Source organism: Topomyia yanbarensis, chromosome 3, assembly GCF_030247195.1.
Source record: "Topomyia yanbarensis strain Yona2022 chromosome 3, ASM3024719v1, whole genome shotgun sequence".
NCBI lineage: Eukaryota > Metazoa > Arthropoda > Insecta > Diptera > Culicidae > Topomyia > Topomyia yanbarensis.
The window spans coordinates 118,040,717-118,053,483 of record NC_080672.1 but is presented as its reverse complement, the minus strand read 5'-3'; the positions used below and the strand labels follow the sequence as shown (position 1 = coordinate 118,053,483).

Below are 12,767 nucleotides of genomic sequence, written 5' to 3'. Positions count from 1 at the left end.
TTAAGATATGCTCAGTTAACGGAAAGCGCTACTTTAATTGTCAAAATAAAATCATAGCGCCTTCCGTTCAGAAATAATAACTGTCCTAGTTTGCTTCAACAGCTTAATTTAAGAAACTTCCCCAAAACTGCTTTGAAACTCAAAAGTTGCGAATGTAAAAACAACCAAAAATAATTATTATTGGCGACTCTAGACAATGCGTCTAAAAAGAGTTAATACCAAGGGAAAGGAACCGAGAAGTGGTCAAATCAACACGAAAACTAGGCTTTTGATATAGATGAATAATTTCTCCCGAAGATGGTTAAATCCGAAAAGAATAACAGGTTTAAAATTTTTTTGGTGATAAGCGTGTAATATGCAATTATGCATATTTTTTGCACAGAATGAAACTGTACTATATAGTTTGAGTTTTCGGTTTGGTACTATTTTTGGCTCCCACCTAATTGATCTCACATATGCACGCTCATTCACAATAACCCAATATATGGTTCTTCACCCAGTTCTGTAAAGAGTAAATGAAGTGATGGCATTTTTTTAAATTAAGTTGAAGTTTTTGAGCTTGGGAATATAAATGACAACATTAAGGTACATTTTGCTAAAATCAGAGCAACAAATACTCGAATTCAGCGTACAAAGTAACTTAAAAATCATGCCAAGCCTACCTGTAATTTTATGAAACTTACTCGAAGTTTAGTTATTGTAAATCGGCGTGCAATAATGTAATCAAGCATGGTTCTCTCTTCGTTCAATGTGAAATTTGCTACAATGAATTTGTTATGAGAATTATTTTGCGCCAACATCCTCTAAATTTAAAACTTTAACCTATAGTTACACATGTTTCACTATAATCTCATGAGTCAGTGGTATCAACATACTGATTCCCCTGCTGGCAACATTCATTCGGTGATGGCAACTTACTCTAGTAGAGCCACAACGTTTCATAAACCTAGGAATAGCCGTGGATCGCCAAGTCACTTTAACACCAGTCTCGCCAATTCCCCAGCAAGGACCAACCTGCATGGTGCAGCAACCGAACCGAGGTACTATTCTAATTACGAATCCGTCAGACACGTCGAGCATCGGATGACGACGATGCTGAGACTACGGATAGTGTAAGGCTGCTGCATGTAAGGGGTAGCTTGTTAATTTTATTTTCTCATATCTCATTTAAATAATTTGCAAATGAATTCTCCAAGCAACGACGTTGCAACACCCAATGGTGCAGTTTTTCTTTCGCCGCTGAGCACTCACTGAGTGCTACAAACAAGCGAACCGACTTGCGATACACTGCAGCAAAGCTTTTGTTTTACGTGGATGAAATCTCAAGTAAGGTGGATGTACCGGTGATAGTGGAACTAACAAAGAACCACCATAGTAATGAAGTGCAATTTGAGGATGCTGCGTAATATTTTTAAAACTATATGCATTAATGAAATATGTGTACGCAAAGTATGATAGGTCGAAAAAAGAATTACCTTCATTCAAAAGGACTGTATATAAAATAGAAAATGAATATTTTGGAAGGCAACTCGTGTTTCTATAGTTGTAACTAATATGAGCTGCAACTAGTATGAGCTACAAACTTTGTGCATTTCGAATTAGCGTGAATAAATCACCAAGATCACATTGCTGTTTGTTTAATAGTCATGCCCATGGAGTAAACAAAGATCCTTCGAGTGGCTCATTTGATCTTTTAATGATTTGTCAATATTAACGAAGGTTACAATATGCAAAGCACAAACAAATTATTAATTAATGCATAGGCCTGGCCAAGCCCGAGGTCAGGGAAGAAGGGTTCGGTTGATTTACATTCTACATCGGTATAGAAATAGCAGAAGCCATAATTAAGCAATCTGAATATTGTGACTTGCAGGTAAAACATTCGAAAGTTCGTCTCACAGCGCACAGTGGCACGACGAGTGACAAAACCCCAAAAATCCATGTCTTGTAATTCTTTTGTAAATATTTGTTCTATTTTTCTCTCAATTTGAATAAAATTATCTAAAGATTTTACGACAATCAGATAAAAAATGAATTTTAAACATATCGTTGAAGCAAGTGATGTCGAGGATTTCTTATCAATTCAATTCATAAGAATTGAACTTCGAATGGCGATATCTCAAGAACTACACGGCCGATTGAAGTAGTTTTGTAATTTTTTCGAAAGAAGAGTAAATGTGTTAAACTATAGATGGTAGCTGTTCGTACTGTATCAAGAAAAGCAATTGAAAAATTGCACGTCACATTAGTATTTTATCTTTATTCGTCTTCCAATTTTTGTGATGGTCTCCCATGGGTCACTTATTATGAATCTGACTCAAAATTTAGTGTAGTTTCGAGGTAAATATGCCTCACCTTATGCATTTTTGCGCCAAAGTAGTTATATCTATAATTTTGAAAATATCTATAAGGAGAATGTAGCTCATAAATCTGCTTACAAAATTGGTTGCCCAAACACCATGATATTACTAATAAAATTAGTGATTTTTACTAGTTTTGTCAATCATTTTTGCTATCCGATGTGATTGGCTAGTTTTACGTGTATATTAACCCTTTAACGACCAACGCCTTCAAATTGGTTTAAACAAAAGTTGTCGAAAAAGAGAATTATGGAATTTCAAAACTGATAGAAGAAGTGGATTCAGTGGCTCAAAATTAGTTAAAAACCCAATTTAGCCACATAAATATTTTTTTATAATTTTGTCACAACTTTGTAAGACCAGCTACCACTGTGCAGCGTTAGACGCGTGGCAGACATCTACGTGAAATTACGAGATGTGTACAAATAAGTTCATTTAAATTTGCCAATAAATAAAGCTATTAATCAAACTTAGCTAGCTATAAACAATTAACATTGATATAAAACTCAAACGATGAAACGTCGTTAATAATCTCGATAAATCTTCCAGATTTTTTTTAAACAACGTAACAGCCTGAGAGCCTCTCTTTGTGTAAGTTGCGATGCTAATATGAAACTTTTCTATGATTTGCCAGTACATGTCGAAATCCGATGGTTTTGACTGCCATCCTAAACAAAGAATTAATGAACAAATGACCGAGTTATTAAAGAAAGAAAGGGCATCTCTCATTTGTAAAAACATAATTAGCAAAAATTGTGGTAGAATTTTTTGAAAATCGTCACCTAGAAAAATTGTGTAAATTCACATCTGCTGACCCTCCATATACAATAATAATTATTACATAGTTTTACGTTTGATTTTAATTTTTTATTCATTTTGTTTATTTGATAAGACACGTTTGCATTAGCTTAAAGGTAACAATTCCATAACTGTTACATTCTTAATTTCTTAAAACTAGTGGATTACATATTGAAATATTTGTTTTCATAATGAAATTAAGGAAATTTTTGAGCTATCTTACAAGTATGCAAGATGATAATGATAAGATGATAATATAAAATTTGTACGACTAGGGAGGTTATTTAGTGTTATTTTTCATTGCAATTCAGTTTATGATTTTTAGCAAGAAGATTCTTGCAGCAATTAATTACTAACTAAGGGGAACAATTTTACAACCATCTTAAAAATAGGAATAACTAGAGGGAGTGTTCGAATCTTATTAAGGTTAGGGGGGTTAATTAGGGCTATTTTTATGATTCGTAGTACAGTTGGGTATTTCTTACCGAGGTTATATAATTTAAGCAACCCAACTCAGAAAAGCAACCCAATGGGGAATAGAAGTTAGTATAGCTAGTAAATTTCTGACGATGGCTGAAAAGAAACAGTAGGCCGAAACGTAAACCAATTAACCTCTTTCCGTTCATGTTCACCGAAAAATATCAATTAAAATCCGCCAAAATAAGTTCACGGTGATCTAAAATCGATATTCATAACTTAACAAAGCTAGAAAAGACAGCTAAAATCGATATTCATAATTTAACAAAGCTAGAATATGGTTCGGGAAGATATACAGGGGAGGGGTGTGAATTCCTACATCTGGGAGCTAAAGACACGGGGAGAGTGTGGACAAACATGGCAGGTAGGATAAAAATAAGAAGTTTCAACTTCAGGCTTCGGGAGATCCAGGGCAGTGTTTCGACCTCGTCTTATCAGAATCCGACACTAACTTTTTGCTGAAATAGATTAGTGCCGGATTGACGCTAAAACCAAAACTCAAGCCTTGACTTTAATAAGTTAGAATTTATGCCCTTTACGTAAAAAAAGGGTGGTTTCACCAAAAATTTTCACCTTTGTGAGAAATATTGGTGTTAACGTAATTTTTCCTCCTTAGGGAGGAATATAGCATAGATCGGCAGATCAGCGGCATGGATTACAGACTCGTACAACCTTTATCATGTACTAAGGAGTCGGGTCATCCTCTTCAAATCAGCAGGAGTTCCGCCAGACGACTTCGTAGTACGGCTCCGATGCGGATCGGCAACACACCGAGTTGAACGTGTGATTTTCGTGCTGTAGGTCCCGTGGAACTTGACTCGTTCGACGGAGATGTTTACCTTGAAGTCGTATCAAACCATCGTTGGTGTACGGCACAAGCGGAAGAGGGTACTTCGGAGAATGATAAGAAAAAAAACCTGTTTTAATCCACCTAGTGGTGCGACTGTGCCTTTCTCATTTATCCAAACTATGATTCATTAGCTGGTTATGTGCAATATAATTGTGAAAATGTCTATTACATTCTTATAATACTTAGCATGTGTCTTAGCACTCATCCCGCATTTTAAAAAACTATAACATTTAATTAGTTTAAGCAGCATGAGTTCAATGTTATGGGGGTGGGGGCTAGTAGAGTGCTAGTCGAGAATATGTCAGAAATTCTTTATCTTATTTCGGTATGCTGGGTCGATGAAGGGAATGCAGGTGTGAGGGCGATCGGAAGGGGCGGGCGGTTATTGATTAAGGATGGGGGGGCGTAACACCCCACTGCATATTATATCTTCCATTTGAGACTTGGTTTGAGAAAAATGGCTCAGTGAACACCGAAGAATCGATGTGATTTTAGCTGGGGATTATGCCCGGAAACCGGGACTTCCAGAATCTTCGTTAGGGGAGAATATGTTCAAAGAATGTTTGAATGTCAATCAGTGCTCTAGACCTGCGAACCGTTGTAATTTGGTGACCATTTCAATAGATGTTTAGCCTATTATTACGGTATTACGATTGTAACGGCTCATTTGGGAAATTCCAGTGTGACCTTACTAGAGATGGGCGAATAAATCACGAATGACAAACATTGAATACTGTTTGTCTACACGGAATAAAACATGAACAATACAGCTGTTGCATCCAACATAATGGTAAAATGTGTGCTCCAATCAATCCTCTCATGGTTTCCAAACTGGCACAGCTACTGCTAGATGGAGCATTTGTAAAGATTTTGACAACATCGCATCTAAAAGGAAAGTCTCGCCAAATCGAACGGTTGTAGCTAAATTTGAGATTGTCAAATAATAGCAGAACCTCTTCCCACATTCACAAGTGATTCAACTATTTGATGGAAGGAAAGAAAATTAATTTACCCCACTCTTTTGGAAATTATGCGCATATACGTACCTTCAACGTCAACATTCTTTCTAAATAGCATTTGAGAAAAATAAAATGAATTAAGTTTATTATTGAAAATGGAACTATTATTTTCAATTGAATGAACGCCATAGTATTTTAATTTGAACTCTGTTACTGTACTCTCTCAGTCAGTATTTTTATTCTTGACTCACTGAACCAATATGTAAATGTTCCCTACAGGAATATTGAAATAACAATTTAAACTTTACCCCTCATAATTTACCCCCTACATTAGTCAAATGCACCCTTGGGGGTAAATTCACCCCCGACTGAAAACTACTGCTATAGAATGTTGAAATCGGGCTATTATCAAAAGAGATATTTAATATTAACCCATTCTTGCCCATGTTGTTTGTGGACAACAACGTTTTTAAGCAGCTATAACTTTTGATAGAGGCAAAATTTGCTCACAAAAACAAGTAAGGCTAATAAATGTGCCTTTCATTTGATTACTAACAGTTACAAGGATCAGCTCTAGAACTGAAATTATTGCAGTTAGTCTGATTGGATTCCAATGGAGCAGTGCTGCCAGGGACAGCTTAAGTTGACAACGAACAATGAATTTTTCATATATCTTGGTTATTTTGCAATATTATTGAAAGTTGATAAAACTTATCAATTTAGAGTGCTTTTGGCTCCGTTTTTCACACAAGTGGATTATTGTAAATATTCTAGGAGAATTGCATTGAGCATTTGAAATTGAGCAGCTTCTAGCACTGCGAGGGAAGTTCCTATCTTTATGAAAAATGGCTTTTCGTGTTTCTTGGTCCCACCGTTTTCAAGTAAAAATAGTTTTGAAATTCTACATACACTAGAAAAAAGTTAGGCATGAAAGGGTTAAATACGGACAAAGGATTTTTATCAATTCCCATAGCCGGAAATAAGGCCAAAAACATGCAATCTATTATTAGCGCCAAAACGGCTAATTTTAGGTCAACAGTATCTTTGGACAATTTAATGGATGCAATATGTCCTTTCTTTTGGTATTGTGTTTTTGCTGATTAATCCCCCTACGAGTGAGATATTTTCATAAATTTTCTAAGAAGTTATTATATTGAAATGACGCATTCAGCAAATTTGTAGCTCTTACTTTTGCGAATAACTTTACTGAAGACATTAAAGATCTATTTTGAAACATAACTCGAAAAATGAGAAACGAAATCAGAAACTCTAAGCAGCGGCATAGTCAAGGGGGGTTGTATTATAATACAGTGAAGGCTCGATTTTATCAGCCCTCAACTGTGTCTGCCCCCGATTTTGTCAGCCTCGTATGAAAGCAGACAAAACAGGCTGAATTCGAGTAAATACTTTCTTGTACATATTTTCCTTATGTTATAGATGCAAAAATATAAGATTCAATTTTTTTATTTTACGCTGAAAGGATCCTTCAAAGGAAATTTATATTAAATAATCAGAAATGGTTATGAGTCTACGTCAAAAGACTAAAGAACAATATTTTAAAAGCTAAAGTACACTTACACCATGAGGTCGATAAAAACGGTGTTCACTACATGTTTCATTCACTGCGTCCCACATTGAAATTTTACCAACCTACTCCCATTTGTGCGTTTTCTACGATAGTATACATATTTTGAAAGGGTATCCTAAATTAATCGGTACACTTAAGAGTTTGTATATGCAGCGGTTCGAGAAAATACAGAAATTTTCATCATCTATTCAATATTACAAAAACTTAATAAACAAACTTTCCCTAATAAGGTTGTGAATATTACAAAGTATTTGAAAATTTGTATCATTTTTAATGAACGGAGTATTGCTCTACAATTTAGTTTATTTTTCATGGCTAGCGATGAACAAGATGCTAGGGGCAGATCACTTGTGATGCATTTTTAAAAATCAGCTAAATTAAATGCATTTTTTTCCATCAAAATAGAAATTCGTAATGCATCTTGCGTTGCGTGCAATGTATTTTGCGTTGCATGTATTTCGTCAAAACCCTACAAAAACAGCCCTACATTTAACAAAACATCGAACAAAGTGGATCAGCCTAGGACGATTGTTAAGTAATCTTTTCTGCGAGGGAATGCAAAGTTGATGCAAAAATGGAAATTAAATGCATTTTTTCTAAGTTGATGCAAATTTGTTATACATTCCTAGAGTGATCTGCCCCTAGACAAGATGTCGCGAATTGTTGAACGAAAAACTATAAAATAGACGTTAGTTTTTAACATTCCTTACTGATTTAGCCTTTCGGAAGACTACATTTTAACCTTCCAATGCTCAATACAATTCTCCTAGAATATCCACAATAGTACATTTGCATGGAAAACGTAGCCAAAGACAGTCTAAATTGATTAGTTATATCAGTTTTCAATAATATTGCATCATAACGAAGATACACGAAAAAAAATTCCGTTGTCACCGTAAACTGTTCCTGGCAGTACTGCTCCATCGGAATCCAATCAGACTAATTGCAATAACTTCAATGCTAGAGCTGATCTTTATAACTGTTAATACTCAAAAGTGAGTTTTTGTGAGCAAATCTTGTCTCAATCAAAAGTTATAGCTGTTTTAAAACGTTGTTGTCCACAAACAACATGGGCATGAAAGGGTTAAATCGATGAAAATTTGACTACACATTTCCTATTTCTTTTTTTGAATAAATGAAATTTATGTTTAGATAAAACTACGTAACTGCGTAACTCTAGTAGGGTGATGAGCCCATTTTCGTCATGTTTCTATTGTCACCCTACCCATTTGAAGCCGTTGGTTAGAGCAGTGTCTGCCATCTTTGTTCAACGCATTGAGTAAAATGATGGCACAACAATAGGGTCACTCAATTCGAGTTTTTGTTGCGCTCAAACACAAGAGTTTCACTGTTTTCAGCGCATTTGTGTTATTATATTGGTTCTTAGCAACGAAGCAAAGCTTTTGATGTCATTTATTAGGATTCTATTGATTGTAGGCCGAGAAATGAATGAATTAGTGAGACACTCTGCTTAGTATGGCGAAAATAGGCACTTTACCCTTAATTCGATTAATGTTTTCTGATCCGCCTTTGAGTTACGATGATGGGATCAAGTCTCCCCTACTACATGTTGCAAATGTTCTGTACCAAAAATGAAACAAAAGACAAAAAATCGCTTAAACAGGTCTAAAGGGTTCTGCATTAGTTTCCCAACTGAACTAGTAACTTACCTTCAATATGGTTATTGGAAAAACAAAGAATGACGGTTCGAAAGTTATTCATTCCTGACAAAGAGTGAGTGTCCCGTCGTTGGTATGCTATTAGAGAGCTGAAATCATAGAATCCATTATACACGCTCCATTATTCAACAAACAACATCAAACTCATTTGTTTATCGAAGCATTCTAGAACTCGCCTCAATACTCCAACAAGTACGAAGTCATCTGAAAGTCTCATCGTCAGGTCAAGTTGATTTAACTGCGTCTATTCAGTGCGTACATAAAATGTAGTTCAGCTCTCTAACTGGGCGTAAATGCAGATTGTCCTGCTGAATGCATCTCATAAAATACTCATCAAAGCGATAAATTCCCGTAACTCTGGAAAACACGAGTTCCCACACTTTCAGGATTCAGATCAGGATGCAGATTCGCTGTAGTGTTTCTATTTAATTCATATGCGCTGTTAAGTTATATCGCACAGCTCTTATCCTGCGCTATACGCATTTGTATAGATCCGTCACTATCATATCCGTTCGTTCGTAATGCAGAATTTCATTTCACAGTTGAAGTTCTGCCCCACCACGGCTGCCAGATGGGAGGCGCGCTGCACTGGGTGGAATTATTCATCAATCGAACATAAAAGCGGCCTGGCTTGGCAGTGCAGCTGGCGGCACACTGTCAGTGGGGTTGGCCGATCGGATTTCGGTGGTGGTGGTGGTGGTGGCTGTGGTGATACAGAGTGCATTGCGGAAATTGCAATCCTATCCACCAACCTATTATGGCACTGGATTCTAACAGCGCAAGCAGGACTAGTCGAGATGTATTCGCCGGAGGCAGAATGTTATCGGGAAACCGCCATAAAAGCAGCAGTTTGAAAAATTGAATCAAGCAGGAACAAATCGATATAAAAATAGCTTCTTTGTTTCTATTCGTTCTCTGTTCGGCATTTATTAGTAATAGTATTTTGATTCTCTCGAAAATCAAAGCAATTCAAATTTGCCTGAATCGATATGACGTATGGTTCATCGATGAAGATGAATCGTCAGAATAGGGAAACTTTTTCTGATTCAATACAAAGTACTAAGGGTCGATTCCTTCACACATACTAATCTTTTAAACCAGGTTAGACATACCGGTAAACCTAGTTTAAAAGTAAAACCTTGGTGAAGAAATCGGTCCTTGGTCCCTGCAAAAACTGTAAATCAATGAATGAGATGTTTTCTTTGTAAAATGGTCTGCCCAGAAAAAAAGTAATTTCCAAGAATCAATGGGAGTACACCTGAGTAGATTCCTAGTTCGACCAGAAGTGCCTTCACTATATCGGACGCGTGTAGCTACCGGATAGAAATTTGAACGAATTTTTTTGCCAATTTACTTGGGGAGCTAGCTCGCAATTTCACAGCTAGGTGGAATAAGAAAGAGTTTATTGAACGCAACTTTGTCGAAGACTATGAATAAATATAGCTATATTAGGAGAATTTAACAAACTTTTATCGAAAAGATATCTTAGTCAGTTTCACGTTTAACAACGCATGGTGGTAAATCAGTAGTTTTTTTTGTTTCGATCACAGAGGTTTGAACCCGAGAGTCATTTGTCTTTTTTTGCAAATTAGTAAAATCTCAAATCCTATGTGCGGGGTTGGGAATCGAACCAACTACGCTATACCCGCCCCGCCTGACCAACTTTATTTTCCCGCAAAAAAACAGTTTGAGTATCCAGTATGCGAACAGAAGATGCTTCTGTAGACGCTCTTTGAGATAGATTCTCCTTTTACAGTTACGAACGGCGCACTCCGTTTGCTACATGAGAAGATCGCTTGCAAATCATATGTTTATTGGCAAACTTTGAAAGTTTCGACTTCCTTGCTTCCTCTGTAAAATCAAACTTGTGCTGGGTGATGAAGAACAGTAGTCCCGGAAGCTGACGGATGTCCACCTTGACGCAAGTCTCATCATCCATGATGAGACAATGAGACTTCGTCAGCATCTGGGTGTAAAGTTTCAGGGCTCGTGACTTTTCCACCGTATTTAGCCATTCATCACGATTTAGAGGAACCTTCTACACTTTATACGTATGAAGTCTCTCCCGGTCCTTGGCTCTCTGGACGAAAAAGTTGGACAGATTAAAGGTTTTGGCCACATCCCTGACCGAGGTATTCGGATTCCGCTTAAACGCTTCCACTACACGATTGTGATCAGGGACGGCGTCACACTTCTAACCCGAGTGCATAGTAAGCATAGGGTGACCGGCCTATAACTAAGGCTTTGTCCCATTTTAGGAATACACAAGCTTGCATCAGATCACTTGCTGTGCGTTTGTGCAAATGAAATGGTGGTACACCGATGTTTTCAAATGTGCGCAATGTGTGACTGAGATGCATGCGTTGTAGGTTCCAAAATTTTACATCGGTCCAAAATTGCGAGAAGGGTAATCACCCACTCAGTTATTTTCGACTGGGTAGGACAACCCGTACTACCCACGTTATCCGCCGGCCTCAGCTTGTGATCCTGATCACTGATAGAATAACTATTCTGACCGCATTTCTCCTTCCCTTCGATGCTCAGAGTTTGGTACTAACGTATAATCGAACGACTCACCGTTGCCTGCACGATTCCGAGTTTTTTTATTTCGATTATAGACGTTTTATAACCTCAAGGTGATTCACCTCTTCGGGCAAGAAAAATCTCTAACCCTATCAGCAGGGTTGGAATTCGAACCCAGGTGAGCTGCGTACAAGGCAATCGATTTACCGACTACGCTGTGCCCGCCTTCTCGATTTCCAAGTTGTTTCCGATGTCCCGATTAGAGAGTTGAGAATTTTCCAAGTGATAGCGCCAGATCAAATCGCGACGTTGCTTTTCGGGTGACGCTATTTTTTCAAATTTTCGAAAAACTGACAGCGATAAAAATACAGTGTAAGAGTAAATACTCAACGGAATATTTTCTACAGCGATTTTCCGTGATGCAATTTGATGGGGCACATCCTTTATTACCGTATTTTACTTGATTTAATTAATTCGATTTCAATTTAAAACTGATCAAACAAGAATGTGCGTAAATCGGACAAACTTTTTATTTGGAAATTGAATTATGTTTTTTTGCAAGTTCAATTTATACAGAAATAATATTCACTCAAGCTTCGTTTTCAACGAATTTCCGGGTAATTTGCTTGACTCCTTCCCTCGAGTTTTGCACAGCCTGCTTGGTTCCCGTCTTTCGCGCCATCTACAGGTTCCGCTTGACGATTGCTGAATAATTTTCGATTGGACCGAGCACTGACGCGTCGGGAGGGTTGATGTCACCTGAGCGTTGTTCACGGCATTCCACTTCAGGGCCTTTTTCCGTAATGGCAAGATGATAAATCTGGCCAAAACAGAACGGAACTATTATGTTGCTTGAAGAAAGGACACAGACGTTTGGGCAGGCACTCTTGCACATAAATTTTCTGATCTATGGTTTCGGTTGCGCTGTGAATGTCGCTCTTCAAGCCACAGGAACAGATGGCCTGCACCATGAGATATTTCTTTGCAAACTTCGACAGCTATATGTGTTTGAAACTCCCCGCCAGCTTTTCTCTTCCAGTCGACGTGTAATATTCCTGTCCAGGAAGCTGTTTAAAGTCTGCCTTGATGTAGGTTTCGTCAAAGATAAGCAACCGAAAGGCAGTGCAGCAGGTAAGAATTTCGGTCGTATCATCAACTCAAAGCGGGAAGTTGGACAACTGGGAGTGATGATAGACGACCTGATAAGCTTCAATAGCCACATCGACTACGCATGCTGGAGGGCCGTAAAAGTTATCTCGGTACTATCTCGAATCATTCCCAACAATTCGGCGATCACCAGCAGTAAAAAGTGACTACTGGCGAGTGTCTCCACATCGGTGCTCAGATACACTGAACCTGCTTGGGTGGCGGCATTGCAGACGAGGAGGAACACATCTCGGCTGAACAACACGTTCAGGTTAAGGCAATGCGGACGTCTAGTGCGTATCGAACTATCTCATCAGAAGGTATAAAGGTCGAACACGAAATTATTGCGACACATTCAACAGGGCATAACTTTTTTACCATTGGGTT

At 37.7% G+C, this 12,767-nt stretch overlaps 1 protein-coding gene across 1 annotated transcript in view; it reads left to right on the top strand.

The window, feature by feature from the left end:
- The window catches only part of LOC131692150 (toll-like receptor Tollo), a 366,880-nt gene that overhangs the window by 203,884 nt on the left and 150,229 nt on the right, over nt 1-12,767 (top strand). The window lies entirely within an intron of this gene.